The sequence below is a fragment of the Callithrix jacchus genome, chromosome 1 (genome assembly GCF_049354715.1).
Source record: "Callithrix jacchus isolate 240 chromosome 1, calJac240_pri, whole genome shotgun sequence".
NCBI classification, from domain to species: Eukaryota; Metazoa; Chordata; class Mammalia; order Primates; family Cebidae; genus Callithrix; species Callithrix jacchus.
In genome coordinates, this window is record NC_133502.1 from 168,077,779 (window position 1) to 168,099,087 (window position 21,309).

General features: G+C 41.0%; 1 protein-coding gene across 4 annotated transcripts in view; it reads right to left on the bottom strand.

Annotated features, from left to right (window-relative positions):
- Window positions 1-21,309, bottom strand: part of LOC128928182 (uncharacterized) — a 556,644-nt gene that overhangs the window by 136,958 nt on the left and 398,377 nt on the right. The gene's annotated exons all lie outside the window — the stretch shown is intronic.

A 21,309-nucleotide genomic window follows, 5' to 3' on the forward strand; every position in this document is an offset into this window, starting at 1 on the left:
AAAGCTGTAGATGGGGATCAATGCAAACATTACTATAGGAACCTCAGCTCTTCTGCATAGTCCATTAAAGAATGCAATGTCGGAGATCAATTTAAGATGGTACGGTAAGAACAACTCAAGATTACAGCTCTCAGTGAAGGCACAGAGGGTGAGTCAAAGCTGCTTTTCCAGATGGATCTTTGTTGCCCACAGAACAGGGAAATTCCCAGGTGTAGGAGAGACACGGGATGCCAGCACAGCTGTTTTGGCTGGCAGGGCCACTTCAGCCGGTGCCACAGCGCAGCAGCACTCTGCCCACACCGCACAAAATGCACTGGTCTGGGTGTCCTGTTAAACCAGCCATCTGAGACTTGGGAGGGCAGATTAGCATATCCATCTGATTAAACGGGACTTGGACAGTGAGCCAGACCAGGAGATTCCTGGGAAGTGGCGTTTGAGCCAGTGCAGTGGGTTGCTGCACGGGAAATCACACAGATCCTGGTGCCCTATCAGCAGGTGATTGAAACACCTGGGAGAGAGTCAACCGTACAACTTAAAAAAGAAAAGTGCCTGAGGCATGGAGCCAGGTGATCAGGCTCGGAGGGTTTCACCCCCACAGGGACAAACAAAATGGTGATTCAAAACACTCGGGGTTGAAAGTTTCACTGCAGGCACAGCTGAACCCAGGACGGTGCAGCTCAGTGGGGGAGGGGTGTCCGCCATTACCAAGGCAATCCGCCCCTACTGAGGTACACTCCCATTGCTGACGCAGCCTGCCATTGCTGAGGCAACCCGCCATAACAGAGAGACTCCACCACAGGGTGGAGCCCACAGCAGCAGAGCAGAACCACGCCAGCAGGGCAGAGCCTCGGCAGGCAAATAGTGACTAGACTGCCTTCTAGCTGGGCAGAACAGTGCAATGGATACTCATAATGATAGCCCTAACCCCCCAAGACAGAGCATCTGAGGAAAAAAATGGGTTTTATGAGTTCTGCTGCAGCAGACTTAAACGTATCAGCCTAACAGCCCTGAATGAACAACAGAGCTCACAGCTCAGCACTTGAGCTCCTATAAAGTTCAGACCATCTCCTCAAGCAGCTCCCTGAACCCTGTACATCCAAAGAGTCACCTCAAAAAGGACTGATCAGACTGACATTTGGACAAAAATAGCAAAAGAAGAAACTGGTAGCATCCCTCACTGTTCTGCAGCTGCTACAGGTGTGCCCCAGACAAGCAGGGCCTGGAGGGAACATCAGCAGTCATACAGCAGAGGGGCTAGACCGGTAGAAGGAAAACCAAGAAACAGAAATACTTCATCATCAACATTCTGGGCATCCACTCAGAGACCCAATCGAAGTCAGCAACTAATCAGACAACAGGGGGATAAATCCACAGAGATGGGAAGAAACCAGCACAAAAATTAGGAAAACACCCAAAACAAAAACACCTCGCCTCCTACAAAGGACCAAAACTCCTCACCAGCAAGGGAACAAAGCTGGACGGAGAATGAGTGTGACAAAATGATGGAATCAAACTTCAGAAGGTGGGTAATGAGAAACTTCCATGAGCTAAAAGAACATGTTCTAAATCAATTCAAAAAAACTAAGAAACTAGAAAAAAGATTTGAAAAAGATTTGAGGAAATGATAACAAGAAAGAACAATTTAGAGAGGAATATGAATGAATTGAAGGAGCTGAAAAACACAACACTAGAATTTTGCGAAGCATGCACAAGTTTCAACAGCTGAATTGACCAAGCAGAAGACAGAATATCAGAAGTCGAAGATGAAATAAAACAAGAAACCAAGATTAGAAAAAAAAAACGCAAAAAGGAATAAACAAAGTCTCCAAGAAATGTGGGACTATGTGAAGAGACCTAACCTACGTTTGATAGGTGTACCAGAATGTGATGAAGAGAATCAATCCAAGCTGGAAAATACTCTTCAGGAAATTATCCAGGAAAATTTCCCCCACCTAGCAAGACAGGCCAATATTCAAGTCCAGGAAATATAGAGAACACCACAAAGATATTCCGCAAGAAGAACAACCACACGGCACATAATCGTCAGATTCACCAGGGTTGAAATGAAGGAGAAAATACTAAGGGCAGCCAGAAAGAATGGTCGGGTCACCCACAAAGGGAAGCCCATCAGACTCACAGCAGATCTCTTGGCAGAAACCCTACAACCCAGAAGATAGTGGGGGCCAATATTCAACATCCTTAAAGAAAAGCACTTTCAACCCAGAATTTCATATCCAGCCAAACTGAGCTTCATAAGTGAAGGAAAAATAAAATCCTTTGCGAACAAGCAAGTACTCAGAGATTTTGTCACCACCAGGCCTGCTTTACAAGAGCTCCTGAAAGAGGCACTATACATAGAAAGGAACAAGCAGTACCGGCCATTCCAAAAACACACCAAATGCTAAAGAGCATCAACAAAATGAAGAATCTGCATCAACTAATGGGCAAAATAGCCAGCTAGCATCAAAATGGCAGTATCAAATTCACACATAACAATATTAACTCTAAATGTAAATGGGCTAAATACACCAATCAAAAGACACAGACTGGCAAATTGGATAAAAAGCCAAAACCCATCAGTGTGCTGTATCCAGGAAACCCATCTCACATGCAAGGATACACAAAGGCTCAAAATAAAGGGATGGAGGAAGATTTACCAAGCAAATGGAGAGCAAAAAAAAAAAGCAGGAGTTGCAATTCTTGGCTTTGATAAAATAGACATTAAAGCAACAAAGATCAAAAGAGACAAAGAAGGCCATTACATAATGGTAAAAGGATCGATACAACAAGAAGAGCTAACGAAACTAAATATATATGGACCCAATACAGGAGCACCCAGATATATAAGGCAAGTTCTTAACGACTTACAAAGAGACTTAGACTCCCACACAATAGTAGTGGGAGACTTTAACACTCAACTGTCAATATTAGACAGATCAACCAGACAGAAAATGAACAAGGATATCCAGGGCTTGAACTCAGACATGGAACAAGCAAACCTGATAGACATTTACAGAACTCTCCACCCCAAATCCACAGAATACACATTCTTCTCAGCATCATATCACACCTACTCAAAAATTGACCACATAATTGGAAGTAAAGCACTCCTCAGCAAATGCAAAACAACTGACATAATAACAAACAGTCTCTCAGATCATAGTGCAATCAAGTTAGAACTCAGAATTCAGAAACTAAACCAGGACCACACAGCTTCATGGAAACTGAACAACTGGCTCCTGAATGATGATTGGATAAACAGTAAAATGAAAGCAGAAATAAAGAAGTTCTTCGAAACCAACGAAAATTATGACACAACATTCCAGAATCTCTGGGACACATTTAAAGCAGTCTCTAGAGGAAAATATATAGCAATAAGTGCCCACATGAGAAGAGTGGAGAGATCCAAAATTGACACCCTATCATCAAAATTGAAAGAGCTAGAGGAGCAAGATCAAAAAAAAAACTCAAAACCTAGCAGAAGACAAGAAATGACTAAGATCAGAGCAGAACTGAAGGAGATAGAGACACAAAAAAACCCTTCAAAAAATCAATAAATCCAAGAGCTGGTTTTTTGAAAAGGTCAACAAAATAGACAGACCACTAACCAGACTGACAAAAAAGAAAAGAGAGAACAACCAAATAGATGCAATAAAAAACGATAAAGGGGAAATCACCACAGATTCCACAGAAATTCAAACCATCATCAGAGAATATTACAAACAACTCTATGCACATAAACTAGTAAACCTGGAAGAAATGGATAAATTCCTGGACACCTGTGTCCTCCCAAGCCTAAACCAGGAGGAAGCTGAAACTATGAATAGACCAATAACAAGGTCTGAAGTTGAGGCAGCAATTAAGAGCCTACCACACAAAAAAAGCCCAGGTCCAGATGGGTTCACAGCCAAATTCTACCAGACACACAAAGAGGAGCTGGTACCATTCCTTCTGAAACTATTCAAAATAATCCAAAAAGAGGGAATCCTTTCCAAATCATTTTATGAGACCAACATCATCCTGATACCAAAACCCGGCAGAGACTCAACAAGAAAAGAAAACTTCAGGCCAATATCCATGATGAACATAGATGCAAACATCTTCAATAAAATACTGGCAAGCGAATTGCAACAGCACATCAAAAAACTTATCCATTATGATCAAGTAGGATTCATCCCCGAGATGCAAGGCTGGTTCAACATATGCAAGTCTATAAAAGCAAATCTATACACTGCAAAATTTTTGCAGTTTACCCATCTGACAAAGGGCTGATATCCAGAATTTACAAGAACTCAAACAGAACTAAAAACAAAAACCACATGATTATCTTAATTGACGCAGAGAAGGCATTTGACAAAATTCAACAGCCCTTTATGCTAAAAATCCTCAATAAACTCGGTATTGATAGAACGTATCTCAAAGTAATAAAAGCTATTTACAACAAACCAACAGCCAATATCATACTGAATGGGCAAAAACTGGAAGCATTCCCTTTGAAATCCGGCACTAGACAAGGATGCCCTCTTTCACCACTCCTATTCAATATAGTACTGGAAGTTCTAGCCAGAGCAATCAGGCAAGAAAAATAAATAAAGGGTATTCAAATAGGAAAGGAGGAAGCCAAATTGTCCCCATTTGCAGACGACATCATAGCATACCTAGAAGACCCCATCACCTCGGCCCAAAAACTCCTGAAACTGATAAGCAACTTCAGCAAAGTCTCAGGATATAAAATCAATGTGCAAAAATCACAGGCATTTCTATACACCAATAACAGACTTAAAGAGAGCCAAATCAAGAATGAACTGCCATTCACAATTGCTACAAAAAGAATAAAATACCTAGGAATACAACTCACAAGGAACGTAAGGAACCTCTTCAAGGAAAACTACAAATCACTGCTCAATGAAATTAAGAGAGGACACAAACAGATGGAGAAACATTCCATGTTCATGGTTAGGAAGAATTAATATCATGAAAATGGCTATACTGCCCAAAGTAATTTACAGAATCAATGCTATCCTCATCAAGCTACCATTGACTTTCTTCACAGAATTGGAAAAAAACACCATGAACTTCATATGGAACCAAAAGAGAGCCCACATAGCCAAGTCATTTCTAAGCAAAAAGAACACAGCGGGGGGTATCACACTACCAGACTTCAGACTATACTACAAGGCTACAGTAATCAAAATAGCATGGTACTGGTACCAAAACAGAGATATAGACCAATGGAACAGAACAGAGGCATTGGAGGCAACACAACATATCTACAACCATACAATCTTTGATAAACCTGACAAAACATGCAATGGGGAAAGGATTCCCTGTTTAATAAATGGTGTTGGGAAAACTGGCTAGCCATGTGCAGAAAGCAGAAGCTGGACCCCTTCCTGACACCTTACACTACAATTAAATCCAGATGGATTAAAGACATAAACATAAGACCTGGCACCATAAAAACCCTAGAAGAAAATCTAGGCAAAACCATTCAGGACATAGGAGTAGGCAAGGACTTCATGACCAAAACACCAAAAGCATTGGCAACAAAAGCCAGAATAGACAAATGGGACCTAATGAAACTCCACAGCTTCTGCGCGGCAAAAGAAACAGTGACTAGAGTGAATCAGCAACCAACAGAATGGGAAAAAATTTTTGCAGTCTACCCATCTGACAAAGGGCTGATATCCAGAATTTACAAAGAACTCAAACAGATTTATAGGAAAAAAACAAACAAGCCCATTCAAAAATGGGCAAAGGATATGAACAGACACTTTACAAAAGAAGACATACATGAGGCCAACAAACATAGGAAAAAATGCTCATCATCACTGGTCATTAGAGAGATGCAAATCAAAACCACACTGAGATACCATCTCACGCCAGTTAGAATGGCAATCATTAAAAAATCTGGAGACAACAGATGCTGGAGAGGATGCGGAGAAATAAGAACACTTTTACACTGCTGGTGGGAGTGTAAATTAGTTCAAACATTGTGGAATACAGTGTGGCAATTCCTCAAGGCCTTAGAAACAAAAATTCCATTTGACCCAGCAATCCCATTACTGGGTATATATCCAAAAGTCTATAAATCGTTCTACTGTAAGGACACATGCACACGAATGTTCATTGCAGCACTGTTTACAATAGCAAAGACCTGGAACCAACCCAAATGCCCATCGATGATAGACTGGATTGGGAAAACGTGGCACATATATACACCGTGGAATATTATGCAGCAATCAAAAATGATGAGTTCGTGTCCTTTGTAGGGACATGGTTGAATCTGGAGAACACCATTCTCAGAAAACTGACACAAGAACAGAAAATGAAATACCGCATATTCTCACTCATAGGCGGGCGAGGAAAAATGAGAACACATGGACACAGGGAAGGGAGTACTACACACTGGGGTCTATTGGGGGGAATAAGGGAGGGACAGCGAGGGGGAGCTGGGGAGGGATAGCCTGGGGAGAAATGCCAAATGTTGGTGAAGGGGAGGAAGGCAGCAAAACACACTGCCATGTATGTACCTATGTAACTATCTTGCATGTTCTGCACATGCACCCCAAAACCTAAAATGCAATTAAGAAAAAAAAAGTCACTTGTAGCAAAGAAGCCACAAAGGAAAAAAAAAAAAAAAAAAAAAAAAAGCAATGATGTCGCTGTTCGTGGTGCTGAATTTTCGTCCTGAGCTGAAACACAACCCACTCACCATTCTCCTTCTCCTTCCTGAGAAGCTGCCAGGTACATGCTGGCCTTCAATTTATTTAGGCTCCATTGTAGCACTTATCACAATGTATTATAATTATCCTGCTTAAATTCTGCTTCTCCCACTAGATATGAACTTCCTAAAGCAGAGGATATGTCTTATCATATTTGCTTTGTTAGGATAGCACAGAAACCCCTATTCATCTGTTAAGTAAATGTTTTAAGCACATACTATTTACAGGTAGGGTATTCAATCTAAGCATACCAGGAAAAAACAAAAATTGATTACTATCCTTATGAATCTGGCAGTCTAATGGGAGAGAATAGCAAGCAAACAGAAATTATAATATTTTGTGGTTGTTATAAAACAAAGAAAAATAACTGGGGCTATATGAATACAAAGGAGGAGCCACTACCCCAGTTAATGGACTCAGTAAAGGCTTTGTAAAGGATTTGTCAGATAGGTTGAAAGAAAAGTGTAGGATTCAGCCATAAGAATGGTGAAACTGGAGAGAGATGGGGTGAAAATAATTGGGGGAAGGAGAAATGTCAGATGCATTAGCTTACAGTCAAGAAGATATGAGAGTAGAGAGTTGTCTATGGTGAATTATAGTGAAGGCAATGTGTCTACTATTGGAGAGGTGGCAAGAAAAAGAAATTTTAATTTCATCCTGGAGACAATCCAAAGATACCAAATGGCTTTATTCAGAAAAATGCAGGGTAAAATATTTAATAATCACACGGTATGTGTTCAATTAATATTTACTGAATGTAAGAATAAGTAAATGAATCTCTAAGAATTGAGGGTCCAGGAATTTTTTTCTTCTAATAAAGTATGTTTGATGTTATTATCTACTTACTGGGACAGGAAGGAAAGGGGAGAATGGATGGCGCTGCTTAAGTTCTAGAAGGTAAATAGGACTGGGCCATTTTTCAGGGATAGCTTTATTGCTGCTTAGGCTAGAGGCCAGAGGATAAATTAAAAAGCCTCATGTGCTACCTTATAATTCAATCATTAGGAAGCAGTATTCTAGGTATATGGCACACAAAAATGGTAAAAAAAAAAAAAATGGGGTGTAAAACCCCTACAGGATAGTTCATTTGGGATCTGCCAAAAAAGTCCCAGACAATTTGATGATTCATATTAAATTATCCTGTAAAAACTGGAAAGATCTTGAATCTATTTCAACCCTTTAATGTGGTGATCCTAAAAAAAAAAATACATACTTTTTACAGCTAGTTGTTAGAGTAGACCTGGCATGGACTATCTTATAGATTAGGTCCCTATGAGAGCAGAGAATGGCATTTAACTTAAGTATTTCCTGAACACCTCAAAGATTCCATGTTAGGCACCATGGAGGAGAGAGATAAATAAGAAGTGGTTCTATTTGAGGAGTTTACAATCCAATAATGATAGACTTTTAAGAAATACAATTATACAAGTACAAGTCCAGGTTGAACAGGATAAGAGAAAAAATAATAACAGGGAATTACTTTCTATTAGAGGAAATGAGAATGTTTTATAGTGAGGACATGACATTTTCCTGAGTCTTTTATGTAGGATTTTGATAGACTTAAATGGTAAGGTCTAGGGAGGGCATTCTGAGTTGAGGAAATTAGGTTTGCAAAGGCATGTGGTCGAGAACGCAAAGGGCACATGTTAGTGTAAGAAAGGGGTCTGATTTGACTATAACATAGGAAGAACAGAAGCTAAAGGCAAATGAGGTTGGAAGAAAAGTTTGCAGTCAAACACGAAGGTTCTTGCAGCTTATGCTCCATAGTGCAGATTTTATTCTTTGGAGAGTATGAGGAGCCACCATATTTTTTTTGTTTCTTTTTTATTTCAATAGCTTTAAAGGTACAAGTGGTTTTTAGTGACATAAATGAATAGTAAAGTGGCAAAGTCTAGGCTTTTAGTGTACCTGTCACCCAGGTAGTGTACATTATATGCAATAGGTAATTTTTTTCCTTCACTCCCTACTTACCCTATCCTTTTCTGAATCCCTGGTTTTCATTATACTATTGTGTATACCTTTGCATACCCATAGCTCAGCTCCCACATATAATTGAGAACACGCAACATTTGGTTTTCCATTCTTGAGTTATTTCACCTAGGATAATGGCCTCCACTTTTATCCAAGTTGGTGCAGAGGACAATATTTCATTCTTTTTTATGGCTGGGTAGTATTCCATGACATGTGTGCATATGTGTGTGCATGTGTGTATGTATATATGTACGTGTGTGTGTATATATATACATATACCACATTTTTATGACAGATACAATATATATATGTGTACATATATATATATGTGTGTGTGTATGTATATATATACATACACACATACACACACACACACATATATTTCCATTATCCACTCACTGCTCACTGGTTGGTGGTCACTCTTTACAGTTGTGAAAATTGTGCCATGATAAACATGTGCATGAAAGTATATTTTTGATATAACTACTACTTTTCCTTCTAGGTAGATACTCAGCAGCAGAATTGCTGAAGATCCACCAGATGTTTCCAAGTATTGGACTGACATGTTAGAGAAAAGCATGGTGGAAGTATCCACTTCTGGAAGTCTAGTGTACATAATTCTGAGAAAGGTGGTGTTTGGACCCTTCAGTTCAATCTCCATTTCACTGAGACAGCTAAACCTTGAGGAGTGGAGGGAGGTTCTGTCTATTCTCTGTTCTTTGCCTAGGTATTATGAGACCTCAAAGATTCACCCTTAATTGTGGAATGGCTAATGCACCAAATGAAACATCGTCTAATGATGGTCTGGCTGCATCTGGCATTTGCCATCAAGCAAATTAATGAGCAGATGTAGTGGGGGCTTTTGGCTCTACTGCCTCACACATTTGGGCAACAGATACGCAGCAGTGGCAGCTAGAAACCAGGAGGCTGCAGTGAAGATAGAGGTGGGAAGAGAGGAAAAGGCCCAAAGGGAGACATCCTGCAGAGTTTATGATGTGGTGAGGTTTCTGCAAAATGAGAAGAAAAGGGAGGGAGAAGAGAACACTTGATGTACTTCCATCCTTCAGTCCTCATTTGGGAAAAACCACACACATTATGGGTGAACCCATGAGACTTTATTGGGCAAGAGTGGCCTGAACATTCAGCTGGGAACAATTTTCTCCAGAATAGGGATGCAGGCCAGGTGCTGTTTGTCATTCTTACTTCCCTGACTCCACTTCTTTTTCCAAAGACCCAAGGGGAAAAGTGAAAATAGGTGACAGATGATCTCTTTCTCTGGGAGTAATTCAGGGTTTGGCCACTATTTCCTACACAGACTGTTTCCTCTGAGGCTTAAAGATGGGACAAAAATAAAAGAATGCAAAGCAGTCTCCTTCTTGAAGGGAATGGTCATCCAATCCTGCTAACGTTCCACTCCATTTCAACTAACGTTTTATATTTGAGGACCTATCATATGCCAGCTATCAAGCTAGACATCATCACATACCTTCTCATCCATAAAGAAAAAGATAACCAAGTACAAGGAACTTAGAAAAAGATCCCGAGATCTCAGCGAATCTGAAGTTGAGCTCAAATAGAATAAGTTCCAATTCTAGAATATATTAATTTAAAACATTATAAAATGCAATGAAAATAACTTTACATGCTGATAGACCCTGTTAGACTATCGGGATCTGTTTCAGTCCTTTTATTTTAATAAAGAACCTGGGCCAGTTTCTAATCACAGAGTACAAGAGTCAAGAATTCTTTATCCAAAAGATGCAAAGAGCTTGTGGTTTAACTGGAACAAAGAAAGATCAAGAGCTGACAATATTTTCCCACACATGATAATACATTTTCTCAATGGTAGAATACGAAATAAGCAATGAAAACCAATAGCTTCTAATTTTTTTACCTGGTCCATAAAAGTCTCTACACTAGTACTGTGAGCCAACCCTATGGATTTCATTATGCCTCAGCCCATATCAGAATTCCTTATTCATGGTAGTAAAGAGGGTTTGAGGGGGCCTTTAACTTCTGGGATATTTTACTTTGTTTCAGAATAATCTGAGGATTTTACAGAATACATATTCCTGGGACCCAGCTTTAGATGTTATAAAACATATAGGAAGTTGGTAGCAGAGTCACCTAGGACCCCTTGTCCCAGTTCTCCACTATCCAGCACTTCCTGCAGCCCAGACCTGGCCATCCTGCATCTTTGTTCTCTGGGTGTGCATCCCAATGACTCCTCTCTCCTTTACCTTCTCATTTCTCTCAACAAGCCAGCTTAGAAAGTGAAATCGGCTCCTAGAAATCAAGCCAGGGAATAACCTGACTATTTCTTGCCGAGAAGTAATAATTATGGCCCTGGAAGGATGCAATCTGCATACATTATTGCAAGTTATGCCAACAGAATGTCAACATTTGTGTCAGGAGGAATCTTGAGCGGCAATTACTTCAGGTCCTGGCCTGGCTTTTAAGACAGAGTTGGCGGTGCTAATTGCAGGGGACGCAAACTGGTGGGTGGGCAGGTTACAGGGAAGGAAAGCAGACAGGGAATCACAACCTTAAAGGTCAGTGTGTAGTGGGATAGAAATGAACTTAGGGCTGGATAGGTCCTGGGAATAGTGAGGGTGGAATTGTTCTTTACTAAGATGACAGGGAGGCAAGTCACAGGCACATTCACTTTTTAGTCTCAGTTTTTCCCCTACTGTTAAGGGTCTATTTCCTCATAGGCACTGAGGAGAAGTTGACTTTAATTTCTCCCTTGAAGGGAACAAAGTGATAAACTCTGTTAATTTATCTGTTCATGCATTCATCTGTTTATTGGGCACCTACACACCCCAAACACAATGCTGGGGCAGAGATTCAGAAGAAAAGTGGGCTCCGTCCCTGCTCTTTGCAAGCTCATAGTCAGGTGGGGAGATAGACCCAGAAGGTATCACTACAACACAACGTGTTAAAGCAGACAAACTTACAAAATGCTCTGAGAAGGAGTGTGATGATCGGAAGTTGGGGCAGGGGAGAAAGAGGAGGTACATTTTGTAAGGAAGTTAGAATGTGAGCTGCAATTTAAAGGATGAACGAGCAGAAGTCTACCAGTGTTAGAATTCTTAGGAGGGAATTAGTTTATGTGGAAAATCAAAATGGAAACTCTACCACCTCTGACAATCAGTAAAACTAAATGTAAGAATAAGCAGTAATATGTAAAAATATAGAAAAATGTATCCAGTAAGTTGACTTATTGAAAGAAAAAGTAAGACTTAAAGAGCTCAGTTGTAGTCTTGCCTCTGCCACACAGGGAAGGTATCTAGCATTTATTGGGAAACTTCTAAGTGTTAGATATTGTACATGCAATATCTTTTTTTTTTTAATTTTTTATTGGATTTTAGGTTTTGGGGTACATGAGCAGAGCATGCAAGACAGTTGCGTAGGAACACACATGGCAGTGTGCTTTTCTTTCCTTCTCCCCTTCACCCACATTTGGCATTTCTCCCCAGGCTATCCCTCCCCAACTCCCCCTCCCACTGGCCCTCCCCTTTCCCCCCCAATAGACCCCAGTGTTTAGTACTCCCCTTTCTGTGTCCATGTGTTCTCATTTTTCATCACCCGCCTATGAGTGAGAATATGCGGTGTTTCATTTTCTGTTCTTGTGTCAGTTTGCTGAGGATGATGTTCTCCAGATTCATCCATGTCCCTACAAACGACACAAACTCATCATTTCTGATTGCTGCATAATATTCCATGGTGTATATGTGCCATATTTTTCCAATCCAGTCTATTATCAATGGGCATTTTGGTTGATTCCAGGTCTTTGCTATTGTAAACAGTGCTGCAATGAACATACATGCAATATCTTAATCAGTATCTACACTATCTTGTCTTAAGCCATGCATGCAATATCTTAATCAATATCTACACTATCTTGTCTTAAGCCATTTTATAGTTTCAGAATCTATCTAGAAGAGGTTTCAAACTTTGCCCAGTCACTCAGTAGAAAAAGGCACAAGTTAAAAGCATTCTTCTGGATCCCCAAACCCAAGCTTTCCCCAGTATCTGATGCAGCTTCCAAGACAAGTCAACTAAACTGCAAGTCTCTGGTTCCTCATCTGTAAACAGAATGACTATATCAGTCTAAGGATTTCACTTTTTTCCTGCAGAGCAGCTGAACTGCAGAGAATAAGTGAATTGGAGCTCTGAGGAGGGGCTTAGCAAACAAAGTGGCCTGCCACAGATACTTCTTTGAAGTCACATGTTTTATGTTTAAAATTCTTGCAGTCTTCTTTGTACTATATTCTTGCTTTAATATACAAGTCTTAAATTGCATGTTAGCTAAATTATTTACTTTTTCTTCCTAAAGCACTGAATAAAATTAATGTTTCAGGCAGGAAGTAGTAACCAGGATCTATAAAGGTGAGGAGAAGGAACAGCAAAATCATTTCATGTTTGACTTCAAGTTCCAGGGAGCCTCAAATTGTGGTTACAGGGTAGAAGCAAATTTGTGTAAGGGAGTCAGGTGACTCCTCATCTCAAGAGTGTCTTCTAAAGGAAATTCATCAATCCTTGGAACCACTTGAATCATAGCATGGAAGACTAGGACGGCCCCAAGAGAGGGCTTTAAAAAACACAAATCCTTATAAGTGAGAAGATGGAACACTTGACTTTCTGTGTCTGTCTTGTTTCATTTAAGATAGTGGCCTCCAATCTCACCACATGCTGCAAAATGTATCATTTCATTCTTTTTATGGCTAAATAGTATTTCATTGTGTATATATGCCACATTTTCTTTATCCAATCATCTATTTACCTAAATAATGTGTACACAGGGACATGAAGTATGGAATGATAGGCAATGGAGACTCAAAAGAATGAAGAGGTGGGAGAAGGGCAGAAGATAAATTACTTAATGGGTACAGTAGATCTTATTTAGGTGATGGATGGCCTAAAAGCCTTGACTTCATCACTACACGATCTATGCATGCAGTAAAACTGTATTGTACCCCATACATTTATACAAATTTTGAAAATTAAAAAGTAAAAACATGCACTTTGGGAGGCCAAGGTGGGCAGATTGCAAAGTCAAGAGATCGAGGACATCCTGGCCAACATGGTGAAACCCCATCTCTACTAAAAGTACAAAAATTAGCTGGACATGGTGGCGCACACCTGTAGTCCCAGCTACTTGGGAGGCTGAGGCAAGAGAAATCGCTTAAATCTGGGAGGCTGACATTGTAGTGAGCCAAGATCGCACCACTGTACTCCAGCCTGATGACAGAGCAGGACTCTGTCTCAATGAAAAAAAAAAGTAAAAATATAAAACCTTTTCAGGTCTCACTGAAGCTCCCAGAAGCCCAAGCAGAAGGTGAACATCCTATGGCTCTGCTTATACCCTGGGGCATCACATGGACTCCTACTGGGAGCACACCTCCTGGCTGGAGGAGCTTGACCCCAGATGTTCTTAAACATTCCTTAAAGTGTTTGGATTGCCCATCACTGTGAAAGCCTTTCACTCTTCAAAATCCCCAAGCTAACAAAAACTGTCTTATTCCTGGGGGAGCAGTTACACTTCAGCTTACTGGGATAAAGAAGCATAAAAAAGGAGACAAATGATTTCACCACTGACTGGCTGTGTGACCTTCGTTCTCAGAGTTTCAGCCTCTCTCCTACAAGGAACTCAAGCCACCTTGTATGTGTATTAGTCCGTTCTCACACTGCTATAAGGATACTACCTGAGACTGGATAACTTATAAACAAAAGTGGTGTAATTGACTCACAGTTCGACATAGCTGGAGTAGCCTCAGGAAACTTACAATCATGGCAGACGGTGACGAGGAAACAAGGCACGTCTTCATGGCAGCAGGAGAGGAAGAGAGCATGCAAGGAAGTGCCACACTTTAAAACTATCAGCTCTTGTGAGAACTCACTCACTGTCAGGAGAACAGCATGGGGGAAACTGCCCCCATGATCCAATCATCTCCCACCAGGTCCCTTCCTCAACACATGGGGACTGCAATTCAAGATGAGATTTGTGGGAGACATAAATGGAGCCAAACCATATCAATATGGAATGTTCTTTTCCAGCTATGGAAACAGATGATCAGACATCAAATCTACCAACTAAGCTCTGATTCTAAGCTAGAAAAGTGGATTTGTATGGGAGGTGGGGGCATTTAGGAGGCTAAAGTGATTTCACATGGGTGGCTATGCCTGTCAAAGTTTATCTCTGGAGTCACAGCTCAGAGTCGGCATCAGATAATGCTGCCACACCTGTCTCAGATTCGGGATTGTGTGAAGTTTATGGGAGAGAATGAACAGCAGGACACAAGGGGATCCACAGGACAAACAATCATGCCCTTGAAACCAGTGGGAGGTAAAGAAAGGAGGCTTAATTAATGACCCATCAGCACTGATGAGCAGAGGAGCTAAAGGGGCAGCTGCAGCTTCCTGGCTGTGACATGCTCACACCAGGCAGGGGCCAACAGCCTCTGAACTGGCAGTAGATGTCTGTGACACAGTGTGCCTCCTGCCTCCGCTGACACATCTTGATTAGTTTCTGTCCCTTGGATTTGGGTACTTTTCTCCCTGAGATGTGTGTCTTACTCCTTCAAAGGAGCTGCAAGTGGTGAGGAAAGGCTTTATCATGATCAGTAGCTGACTCAAGTGGGGTCAGGATGTTGACTTAGAAAATTACTGTTTTCCTAGAGTCTGAATAAATCCTGTACCAGACCCAGACCTTTCAGGTTTAGAGAATTTAATTTAGAGCAATTGATTTATCCATTGTGGACAGATGGACTCTATAAAATATTTTTGGACAGGATTTACAGCAGGTTTTCCCCACCTAACATAGTTTAAAAAAAAAATCAGCAGTTGCTGACAAACTCCCCTGATCTTTGCAGGATCCATTCCCCATTAGACGGTGCTCATGTCAAGAGATAAAAAGATGGAAAGTGGCATCCTAATTGTAGTGTGAAACTGATGTCATGGATAAAGAAGAAACAGGGAGTGGCAGCTATCAGCAGCTACCCCCATGGGGGATCAGAGATTTGATGCTGGAGGAAGTTTGCTGTTTAGCTTTCAATGCTCACATCATAGCCAGCGCCATTGAAAAGAGAAGAAAACTGAGAACTACAGGATGAATTTGAGCTCCTCACTGATTTCTTTCTCTTTTAATTACACAGGGAGACAACATGAAAATACAGTTAGGATTAAGACAAGGGTGTGGACTGCAGGTTAAAACATTATATTATGTTTAATTAAGGAGAGAATTAAAAGTATTTCAGAAAAGGGAAGTTTGAATGATGCATAGGTTTGGGGATGGGGCAGGGGAGGCAATTAGAAAAATCATCTAATGCAGCAGTCAGCAACATTTCTCAGTAAAGGACCTGATAGTAAATATCTTGTATTTTGCAGGCCAAATGGCCTCTGCTGGATATACTCAGTTCTGCCATTGTGTGTGAAAAGTAGGTACAGATAATACATAAATGAATGGTCATGAATGTGTTCCAATAAAACTTCAGTTACAGAAACAAGTACCAGCCAGGTCCGGCCTACAGGGCAATGATTTGTTGATCCCTGATCTAAAGTGTGTGATGACTCCATCCCTCCCTCCTACCATGCTAGGCTGTTCCATCATATTTAGACCATCACAGTACCCAATATGAAGCTCTCTGGAAGAGATCCCACAGAGGAACAGCACCAGGAATTCAATCATAACGATTCATTGAGCATAAATTACGTCAGACGTGGCATAGGCATTTTGCACATATCACCTTTGCCACCCTATGGGTTAAAAATGTATCATGGTCACTATTTCATGAAATCTGGAACTCCTTGTCTTCCAGTGAATAAGAAGCCTCTACCCAGTCCCTCGGTTAGGAGTGGCCATGTGACTTGCCTTACAACATAGAATGTGAGCACATGTGATGGATTTCATTCCTGGGAGGAAAGTTTTCATCATGGTGACAAACTGCACAGCTAGTAGTGGGAGCACATACTGAACTGGAGGTGCCACAGGTGGAAGCATCTGGAACGCTGGGCCAATACACAGAGGAGCCTGCCCTGAATAGCTGTGTGAAGTCTGCAGAAGACTTTAAGCAAAAATGGATTTCGGTTGTATTAAACCATTGAGATGCTTGGAATTTGCTTGCTGTTGGCACTTCAGCCTTACTTAGCCTGACCTCCCTAATGAGAAAACTGAGGCTCAGCAGGGAATGAGTAACTCACCAAGGATCTATAGCTAATAAGTGGCTAAGGCAGGATGAAACCCAGATCGTTCTGACTCCAAAGTCCAGTATTTTCTCCACTTTGAAATTTAAAATATAAAGAAATTTATATTCATCCTGAGAAAAGGAGCCAGAGTAATCTTTTTTCAAAATGTAATTTACATTTACTTTGAAGTAGAATCCCAGTCCTTGTCATGTTCTCCGGGACCCTACATCACTTTCTCCTTGCACGTCTTTCCACCCTCCCTCATCTCATCCCACTCAGTCCTTCTCTTACTGAGCCTCAGCCACCATGGCCTCATTTCAGTTCCTTGAACTTTGCAAATTCTTCCTCTTCTTGGGAAATTCACATATACAGTTCTGTAAGTCTGGCATGTTTTAACCTCCAATCTCTGCTAGGCTGGCTCCTCTTATGTGTTATGTCTCAGCTTAAATGTTCTTTTACTTAGAAATGTTTTCTCCAACTGTACGTAAGAAAACCTCCCCCATTATTCCCTGCACCCTCCTTTGTTGCTTCTCAGTCTTGATTTCAACTTGGATTTGTATATGTGTTTGGTTCCTTGCTTTTTGTTTATCTTTCCAAGCAGGGTCCAAACTCTGCCAAATTCCTTTAGGGCTGTATACCAAACTCTGGCATGGTGCCTGACATACAACAGACTCTCTACAACTACTTATTGACTGAGTGAAGGTCAACATGGAGTCTTATATTTATTTCAGATATAGGTAAGTGGAAATATAATTGATTCGGGTGCCCCACTTGGCCATTTGCTATGTGTGTGGTTCTGAACAAGTAGGTTTATGTCAACAGATAATGATTCACTCATGGCAAAGGAGAAGTAACTTTTCTGATGAGTTAGAGATGACCACGGGCTGACCTCTACACCAGGAATCAGGTAACAGGGTTTCGTGTACAAAAAGCGTACATGTTGGATACAGCCAGTGTTACTGGGAGGGGAACAAATAAAATATCACTTCTGTGATAAATAATGTAAGACTTGTACTCATTCAATATCTATTAAAGGCATCACTAACCATTTATTGATTTTTTTAAAAAACTGTACTAGTTGAATAAAAATTCTAGGCCAAGGGAAACAGCAAGCCATGGTGGAAAAAAACAAACAAACAAAACTAGGCTTGGAAGCATTGTCCACCACTCTCTGGAATTATGAACAGGGAAAAGGGGTGGGGCCTGTCTGAATCTGGAGTGTGTATGTGTGCAGTGGCACATGTATGGGTGTTTAGTCTACAAAACGGAGGTAATATCCATCCACATCATAAGATTATATACAGTAAGTACTGGTGAAGACACTAGGTAATTGGTGAACTTCAGACAGCATTGTGGTGTGGTGGACCACTCATGGGCCTTGCAATTCCACATATTTTGGGTGGAAAAATAAACTACCCCACTCACTAGTTGTATGACACTGATTAAATTACCTATCTTTTCTAAACCTTATTTTTCTTATCTGTAAAATGGAAATAATAGTCCCTACCTCATCTGGCTCTCATAAAAGTTAAAGGTTATGGACATAACGTATATAGCAATTATAGAAAACTTGACAGAAGGTTGTCCCGATAATGCAAGACACTCATTATACAAGGACTGCTGAATAACATGGCATTGAGTTAGGTTCAGGCTCTGGATTTGTTGGGACCCACAAGGAACCCACTTTCTAGATGCTTTGGAGGCCTGTCTGATGCTTATCTGGATCTGCAGTGCTTCCTCCCTTGCTGCATATGAGGCGGTTCAATGTGGCGGAGACATATGCTACCTCCAAGCCTCTCCTCCAGGTCTCCAGAGAAGCAGCAACACAGCAGTGCGGGGAGCTGGACAGCTTCTTCGACAGAGCCCTGGAAAAGAGCTCTGTGTTCCTTCTGCCTGAGAGGTGTTATGTAAATAGGAAGCTTTAATTACTATAATTAGCTCAGGCTCTGGCTCTGGCTCCTTAACAAGAGTGGTCACACCTGACTCTCTGTGGCAACTGACTCTAATTCTGGCCATCTGAGCCTTGGAGAAAAAAATAGGGTGGTGGAGGGGGGAAGTGGGTTGGTCAGAGCATGTCAACCAAGTGGGCAAGGAAGCAAAATAGCTGCCTCCAGCTGGGGTAGGCACAATAGGGTGGAAAGTCAAAGCCCACCACTCAGTGGTTGTTGATAGTTCCTCATGGCAGGGAACACCTGATAATTTGTAAGACATCTGGATGATGGGCATCACAATTTTCATGCCACAGGAAATGCCCAGAAGTAGTTAAAGGCTTTGCTCCAGATTTGAGTACAAAGTGCTGCCACTTACTAGCTGTGTTTCCTTGAACACATGCTGTCACCTCTCTGAACATGTTTCCACTGCATAAGAGCAGCGTGAAGATTTAATGAAATGTAATTAAGAATGAGTGTAAAGTGCTGAGCATGGCACCTGGTATCTGGAAACCATTCGTGCATCACCTTACTTAATCCTCACAGCAACCCTCTCAGTAGGAATGCTCATCCCATTTTACAGACTAGGAAGCAGGCTCAGAGAAAGTTGTAAATTCCCTTGCCTTGGTTTGGGCAAGGTTCTAGGCTACAGAATAAAGGCAGAGCATGCTGAAGGCTGGGGAGGAAAAGGACTGAACAATGACTGCAACAGAAACATTAATGATGACAGTAGTTATAAAAACCACCACTTCTGGAGAACCCTCTCTGTACCAGCCTGTCATGGATGCTATACATAACTGTAACATTTTACCTTTCCAACCACTCTATGAGAATCTAAGAATTAGAGAGCTTAAGCCAATGCTCCTCAAACTTCAATGTGCAAATGTCTCCCTCTGTTGCCCAGGCTGGAGTGCAATGGCACAATCTTGGCTCACTGCAACCTGCGCCTCCTGGGCTCAAGCAATTATCCTGCCTCAGTCTCCCAAGTAGCTGGGATTATAGGCATGCACTATGTGCCCAGCTAATTTTTATATTAGAGATGGGGTTTCACCATGTTGCCCAGATTGGTCTTGAACTCCTGACCTCAGGTGATCCACCTGCTTCAGCCTCCCAAAGTGCTGGGATTACAGGCATGAGCCACCATGCCCAACCAGGATCTTTTTTTAAATGCAGCCGGTCTATGGGACCTAAGGCTCAAAGTCTCTCACAATCTTCCAGACGATGCTAATGGTCTGAGGTCCATATTTTGGGTAAAAAGGGCTTAAATAATTTACCCAAACTCACTCAATTATCAAGGAGGAGAGAGGGGATTTAACCCAGTTCTGATTCCAGAGTCTGCGTTCTGTTCTGTACTCTTAATTCTTGGGGTAGATTTTACAGAGGAGGTGGCATTAGAGAAAGCCCTTGAAGGATTGCCTGAGAAGACAGCATCCCTAGCCCCACGTCTGTTTTAATGAATAGATGTAGCTCATTTTTCAGAAAGAGCATCTGCTTACTTTCCAACCGTGTATTCAATTTCTTAAAAGCTATTGGTTTAGGTAAATAGGTAAACTGTCTCCCTTGCTGCTGCTTTATACATTTGTTTAGCAAGTCCTTTCACTCATAAGGAGTGTAAGGAAATTATAAATTCTGAGTTACCAATGTGAAAACTAAAGAAACTGTATCATATCAATGGCAAGCCTGTTGTTTGTAACACTGATATTGGATCCCCTGCCCTACTTGAGGATTGCAGGTAAGATCTAAAGGTCCAACCTAAAATAAGGAATTTTATACCTAATAAATGCAGATGACTATATTCTCAGTCAAATTCAGGGTGATTCTGCATACAGAATGAATCTCCGTCATACTTCAGCACTTGTGATTGTATGCCCAGCAGGCCTGCTGCTTCTAGTCTTAAAATAAGAGAATGTTAAACCAAGAAAGGGCTTTAAAAAATAGGCCATCTATCAGATATATATGGTAAGCCCTAGAGCAAACACTAAAAAAAAAAAAAAAAAAACAGAAATATACATCAGGAAAAAAATTAAAGGAGCTAAAATGTTACACTAGAAAATATCCACTTACTATGAAAGAACGTAGTAAAGGAGGCATAGAGAAAAAAGACGTGAGGCATATAAGAAGTGAATTTGACTATGGCAGTGCCTGCATGAGTCTTGTTTTGCAGCAACTAGTTGAAAACGCTATCATGGTTTGTTTTCTTTTGATTTTTCAAGGAAAGTTTAAGTATGCATGCAAGTCCTACTGAGATAGCGAATGTTACACTTCATGATGAAACTGTAAGAATCACAGTTCTTAAGCTTAGGGGCACCCCGAATGTTCAACATTATCATAAAAGATATGAACCAATGCACAAATATAAGAAATAGAATAAGAGTCATATATTGGAAAGGCAACAAAATAGTAATGGAGAGGCCAGTGACTTCATGGCAAAGAGAACAGATGATGAAGCCACGCACAGGTTTAAACTCTGGCTTTCACACTATCTGAGAAATCCTGGG